The sequence below is a fragment of the Rhagoletis pomonella genome, unplaced genomic scaffold (genome assembly GCF_013731165.1).
Source record: "Rhagoletis pomonella isolate Grant_MI unplaced genomic scaffold, Rhpom_1.0 Rhpom_scaffold_00010, whole genome shotgun sequence".
Lineage (NCBI taxonomy): Eukaryota > Metazoa > Arthropoda > Insecta > Diptera > Tephritidae > Rhagoletis > Rhagoletis pomonella.
This window is the reverse complement of record NW_023458564.1, coordinates 20414614-20422185: the sequence shown is the minus strand read 5'-3', so window position 1 is coordinate 20422185 and position 7572 is coordinate 20414614.

The following is a 7572-nucleotide window of genomic DNA, read 5'->3' as shown; positions in this document are numbered from 1 at the left end:
CATTGTCTCCATTTTCGTCTTTATCTTCACTTTTGCATTCATCGTTATCATTTATTTCTTCATCTTCATATTCATCTTTATTTCAAAGCTTAATTTCAAATGTGTAGTGAAACAACAGGCGAAACATGTCAAATTGAACATGTTGCAGCAACATCTATACACAATTCGAAAATGTTTAAACGACGGTTTTGGCCGTAATTTTCAACCAATTGTGAAACCAAAAAGACTCATCTACGGAAAAATGCCCTTCCAACGGTGTTCTTGGTTTTGAAATCGGTTCGGTAGAATCGCCAAACGAACGGAGACAAAATTTATGTTAGCGTATTAATATATAGATAATTCAATGAAGTACATTAAAAATACTATTTCTAAAAATACATATGGGTATTTCCATACGTCACATACGTGACAGTCGTACGTTTCAATGAGGCACAAACAAGGAAAAACATGTGTTTTTTTTTGTTGTGGATGGCTCTTTTCATGAAACTTGTTTTAATATGATTTGGAGTAATTCTAGTTGTTTTTAGAGTTTTTTGAATTAATGCAACTTATTTAAATTTTCTTTTACGTTGACGCCACGTCACGTGACATAAATTTCCATCGTTATATTATTGTTAATATTGCTTTTAAATGAATTTTCAACGCAAATAAAACATGCATTTTATATCGAACGCACTTTTAAATAAGCGCCAATTCAGGGTAAATTTTTTGGAAATCTATGATTGATTATGTTTCAACTACATGCGCCAAATTCGAACCAAATCGGACCATATATATGGTTTTTCGAAATATCTCGACCTTGGCGTCACCTAGCACGACCATTCTACGCAAAAAATTTTCTACCCACATAGCCAGTATATATTTTAAAAAGCAGACAATTTGGCCCATAAATACGTTCGATATATGAATGGGTGCATTCCAAAACGTCAAAATACAAAGCATCAGTCCCTTTTATTTCTAAACCGCACTAGAAGAAAAAGTCTAGCTTGCGCAACCTAGTTGAAAATTAGCATCTAACCGTGGTTGCGCACATTGGGCATTACAATCTGCTGAGGTTTAGAAATAAAAGAGACTGATGCTTTGTAATTTGACGATTTGGAATGCACCCAATTTTATTTTTTTTTTGTCGCAGTAGACCTTCCGATGGAAACACCCATATGTTATAAAAGAAAGCAATTTCAATTTTTTGGCACTTTCATCTCCTTTTTAGTACTATTCTTGCAATCCATTAGGCACATTTTGAAATTTTGGAATTCCACCCTGGTATGTACTTATGTACATACAAATGTGGATATTTATGTACTTATATGGGTGTGTAGTTTCTGTCAAAAGCCTTAAGATCGAGGCTAATTTCAATTTCTCCCAATTAAATCAAAATTGTAACTTCTTTTCTGTTCTTAAGTACCTACTTACATATGTGTGTATGTATGTACAAGCGCTGGCAAACAATGTGTATAACATTTTTGTATTGAAAGTTTTTGTTAACTTTTTGATTTCACTTTCACCCAAAATAACCGTGCCTCGTCGCGAAGGTGGTTCTGGCCACAGGCTCGCTTGCTTGTGCTCATTTTAATTTAATCTCTTAACAAATTAGCGGGCTGCAACTTCGACGGAGGAACAAGATGCCGGTTTCGTATTTCAATTTTTGGAAAGTGTCACTTTTTTAGGGCACATGTATTTACATATATGTACATACATATATATAAACTGCGCATGCACGTGATAAAGATGTTGATGTTGAAAGAGCACCTACTTTTTTATGTATGTAAGAATGTATGTATGTAGAACATAGAAATATGTATACCCAATTTGCCACAGAACGAGGAGGAGTTCGAATAGAACTCGATTCGACGTCGCACAGTGTTGTGCGAGCGGGCAAAAATCAAAAATTTCGTGGCCCCAAATATAGACATAATTGGTACTGTTGGATGGGTAATTTATCCGTTATCAAGGCTCCGGTCCCAAATTTTGTATTAAATGAATAATTCACAGAAAAAAGGCGTTTGAAGTTAAATTTTTAATTTTTTTCCGTTTAAAATTGAAAAGAATTACCATCCGTTAGAAAATTTAATTCAAATTTTTTAATAAGTTAAAGGAATTATTAAAAGATGTAAATCAATCGAAATGGTTTTTGAAAGGGTTGATTTCTTAACTGCATGTGGGAGGGTTGCCACCTGTTTAAAAAATCAAATTCCATTTTAATTTAGGGACCTAGGTGACAGACATTAGTATCACCACATATGTATATGGGGGTCAGACAAAAGAAGTTTAAGGTCATAGTTTTTTTGCAAATATTTTGAAGACGGTCGCCACCTGTTTGCAAATCGAATTTAATTAAATTATAAAAAAATTGTATATATGAAATATTAAAATATTTATGTCAAACGAAAGGGTTACGGCATCGTATTTGTTATTTTATTACATTATGTAAATACATACAACGGCAATGAGTGATGTGTTTTCTTGCTGCTTTCATATTACTGGACCTTCGAATTATCTGTGAGGTTTTAGGAATTTGTTTATTTTTCACTTATTTTTTGATAAATATTTTAAATTTTGTTCTTTGGTCTGACACCCATGTCATTATACATATTTCTGTTACCCAAATCGATTAATTAAATTGAATTTAATTATTAAAAGAATTAGTTTTACTTCTGTAGTACTGCATACATTTTTAGCATCGTTCTGCAATACGCTGTTATGTAGTACATCATTTTTGCGGCCCGCCCGCGAACTGTGCGTTTTTCATTCGCTGACGAATAATGGTTGTCGGCGAACAAATTGTTCACAAGAACGAGTAAGAAACTAATTCGATTTAAACCCGTTTGGCAAATTGGGTAGGCATATCATGAAGTTAGTACTTAAAATGTACTTTCGCATTTATGTATGCAAAATCAGGTCAATGAAGGATTTTAAATGTCTGTTTCATTTTAAATTTATCGCCAAAAACTGTTAAAAAAGTTTACATGCCCTACTTTTAATTAAAATGTATGCATTACGAGAATGCGAAAATATATATGTACATACATTCATATGTACAGAAATGCATATAGCTGCGAGTAAAATAAAATCAGCAAAATTCAAAGTGATGCTGTTGGCAACTTATGTTTATTTATTTATTGTTGATAATTTTCCATTCTGGGTCGATCTATATCACAAAACGCATAAATAAAAGTTTCAAAGCTTGCACAAAGCTCACAAAAACTAAAGACTTAAAAATTTGTTCACCACCTTTTCGACTTTTTTAATTAGATTTTCTAGAAATAGTTTGAGTATGTAGTTTTGTAGCCCATTCAATTTTAGTATAACAAAGTGGAAGGTTAAAATCGCTACAAAAATTTCCGTTGATTTTTAATAATTTTTTTTTTTTTGTCAAGGGTGTTGTGTATTTTCTTTCATATAACGCATGAACAAAATATATTTTTATATGGAAGAAAATGCGGAACACCTTCCAAACAATTCTAAAAAATCAACGAAATGTTTATATAAAAATCTCATTAATACAAACTGGATTATTTATTAAAAATTACACTGTGCGACACTCCAAAATACCTGGGAAGTAATGTTAGTTTTCTTAGAGGTCTTGTCGAGAAAGATAAGAATCGAAATATAAATTTGCCAAGCACCGCCAAAATCTTGACTTACCGTTAAAAAAAAAAACGGCTTTCCGAACTAATCCGCACTTATAAGCCTGCCACTTAGTTCAACCGGTGTTCAGTTTTTTACTGGTTATAAAAAGAAGAAACTTAGGTCTTTCGTATGCTATATATGTAAATTTATAAAACTTAAGAGCACTGAACGTATTTGCTCAGTAAACGCAATTTTTATTTACTTTTTTTTGCTTTTTTTCACTTCTAGTGATGTCTGCGCTTAACTATGTCCATGTCGTTAAAAACCTCATATAGTTCGTCATTCCATCTTCTCCGATACCCGCCGTCTACGAAAACAGGGCCGTAGATCTTGCGTGGAATGGTCTTCTCGAAAGCCACCAAAGCCTTCTCATCTTTGTTCGACATCGTCCAAGTTTCTGCGCCATATAAAAGGACGGGCATGATGAGAGATTTGTAGAGCGTGATTTTCGTTCGTAGAGAGAGGGCTCTGCTTTTCAATTGCACACCGAGCCCAAAGTAGCACCTGTTGGGAAGAGTTATTCTTCGCTAGATCTCCAGGCTGACGTTGTTGGTGGTGTTTATGCGGGATCCTAGGTAGACAAAGTCCTTCACTACTTCAAAGTTATATCTGCCAACAGTGACGTGTGTCCCGAAACGCGTGCACTCTTTATATGTTGCCAGGAGGTACTTTGTCTTGCCCTCGTTCACCGCTAGAGCAACCTCTTTAGCTTCTTTTTCTAAACTGGAAAATGCTGCGGTTACGTCCCTTTGCTTCAGACCTACGATATCGATATCATCTGCATAGGCCAGCAGCATCGTTCTTTTGCCATATATGGTGCCGCTGCAATTCAGATTGGCGGCTTGGCAGCCATACATACGGTGGTAAAAAAATTTTTGCCGAAACACTTTTTGCCAAGTTCTAACGTATTATTTTTGTTGTTGTTGAACTTTTGTTATTTTTTTATAAAAATATAGTTCTTTCTTTAACAAAACCCGTGTTAATGCAAGTTTCCAAATTTGTGCCATATTAAAAAAAAATTCAACAAACTTTCGTACAAATTTCGAACTTTTTAAAAATTCTTAAAAATCAATGGAAATTTTTAGCCATTTGAAACTTGTACTTTATTCTACTAGAATTCAATGGGATACAAAACTGCATACTCAGAAATTAATTAAAAACCTCGAAATTTTTACGAAAATTTGTTGATTTTTTTTTTTTAAATCGCATAAATTTTTAAGGTAGTGTCACTCGATTGGTAACTTTGTACAGATTTGTACATTTTTATATTGGACTATTGGTAAAAAAAAGGAATCTTTTTTTTTTTGTAGTCAAAAGGTTGGTACATTACAGTGATGTTCTATTGAAAAATTTCAACAAATTAATTTTCGTAATTGGGATAAAGAAAAATACTTTGGGTGTTCACACAATTGGGATACGATTTGCACCAAATTTTGGCAAATACCCAATCGTGTGACACTGCCTTTAAACTTGTATTTATACGGATGTTTCAAAGAATGAAATATAAAAAAACTAACCAAAATTAAATAACAGCAAAATAATATTTTAAAACTTGTGAAAATTTGGTGCGGCTATAATTTGTTCGACTAATAAACTAAAAAAAAAATTACTGTACATAAGTTTACTATGATTACTCGGCCGTGCTATTATAGTAGCACAACGCCACTAAGCGCATTTTAAAATTTTCAGGCAATAGCCTCATGCGATTATCGGTTATATTTTTTGTTGTTTGTGTGAAATATTTTATTTTTTATCAGTATTTTTCTTTTAATCAAAATATGTTGAAATAAAAGTGAAACTAAAAAAAAAAATTTGCCAGAACCTTCCCCCCCCGAAAAAAATCCTGGCTACGGGCCTGGTCTGGTCCATTCTTTCTTTCTTCTTCTTCTTCTTGGCGCTATTATCGCTTAAGCGGTTTTGGCCGAGTCCAAAAGAGCATGCCAGTCATTTCTCTTCTGTGCCAACTGATGCCTATTGGCAATGGCAATTGAAGCCAAGTCCTTCTCCACTTGGTCCTTCGATCGCAGTGGGGGCCGTCCTCCTTCTCTGCTACCACCATCGAGACCCGCGTTTAATACTTTGAGAGCTGGAGCGTTTCTGTCCATTCGTACGACATGATCAAGTCAGTGTAGCCATTGTATTTTGATTCGCTGCACTATGTCCATATCGTTGTAAAGCTCATGTAGCTCACGTTCCATCGTTTGCGGTACTTGCCGTCGCCAATGAGTAAAGGCCCATAGATCTTTCGCAGAATCTTTCTCTCGGAAACTCCAAGAGCCGCCTCATCAGATGTCCATGCGTCCGCGCCATAAACCAGCACAGGCATGATGAGTGACTTATATAATGTGATTTTTGTACGACGTGAGGACTTTACTTCTCAATTGCCTACTCAGTCCAAGGTATCACCTGTTGGCACCCAGCTAAAAATCGGTCATCGCTTTTAGTGGTAACGTGTTCTAGAACGCATTGCCTTATAGGTTCTTCTAATTTTTTCGCTTCTCGCAGCGATTTGCACACCATTGTTGCTTCACTTGACAATTCGGAGGTGTAAAGTAACGCACTCGCTTGTTGTCCTGGCTCTTGTCAGACACAACGAACCGCCCGTAATTCCTTTTCATTATACCCGAGCGCACTTGTGCACAAGGGTATATTAACTTTGTTCGCATAACGGCTGTTTGTAACAGCCAAAACGAATCGAGATAGATATGGACAAATGTATACATAAATAATCAGAATGAAAAGAGAAGTCGATTAAGTCCTGTCTGTGTGTCTGTTAATCCGTCCGTCCGCCTGTCCGTGTACACGATAACTCGAGCAAAAATTTAGATATCTCAACGAAACTTTATAAGGTAGGTTATTATTGGGCGAAATCGGACTGTAACTACGCCACTTCCCATATAACGGTATTTCCGAAAAATTGCAAAAACTGCGATATTTCAGTAAGTATTGGATGCAAATTGTTGAAAATTAATATGTGGAGTAGAATTGTGGGAAAAAATATTATTATGAAATTTTTGGAAAATGGGCGTGACCCCGCGCACTTACGATGAAATGCTGTATCTCAGTAGCCGCTTCACCAATCCTTACCGAACTCGGTACGAGCCTTGGCCAGGGTCTAGCTAAGAAATCTGTTGAAAATCTTTGACCTGCCATGTAACACAGAAACACGAAAGCTGCGATAAATCAGTAACTACTAAAGCTAATTGACTCAAAATCGATTATTGCAATGACAACTGAGCAAAAGATTGGGCTATTATAAATTTTTGCTTAATGGGCTTGGCGCCGCCCGCTTATGACCACAAATGTGTATCTCGGTAACCGATTTATCAATTTCCACCGAACTCGGTGCACTTAATATCCTTGGTGCGAAAAAGCAATTTGTTGAAAATTATTCAAATCGGACTAAAATTGTTATGCCTTGAGCACTTCCATATTCAAGCTTTATAGTGGAGAATGACGTTATGCCAATTGAGGGGTTTGATGTTAAATTCAAAGTTTATTTAATCCAATTCGTGGTAGACGTGTTAAAGTATAGCCTTTTTGGATATTTTTCTTCAAATGTGTCCGTTTTGTTAACTTCATTCTTTAAAAAAATTTAACTTTAACCAGGTTCCTCTAACTTAGGTTCCTTTTTATGAATTCACACCTTTTTCTCAATAATCTGTGAAATTATAATTCTAGTGTTTTGTTATGGAGTTCCTTAATTATTATGCGTTATAAAAAAATTTAAGAATTCGAAATAGAGTTTTTGAGCATGTGCTGCAAATCGTACGATTTGAAATCGGTGCGGTTTGCAAACTTTTCATTCATATTTTAAGGAAATTAATAAATATTTCAAATAGAAACGGCGCTAAACACATCATTTATGTACGGTATATCCATCGATTCAGTGCCAAATTTTGCCTTTTTGCTAAGAAATCTCCAAAGTAAGTTTTGCAAATC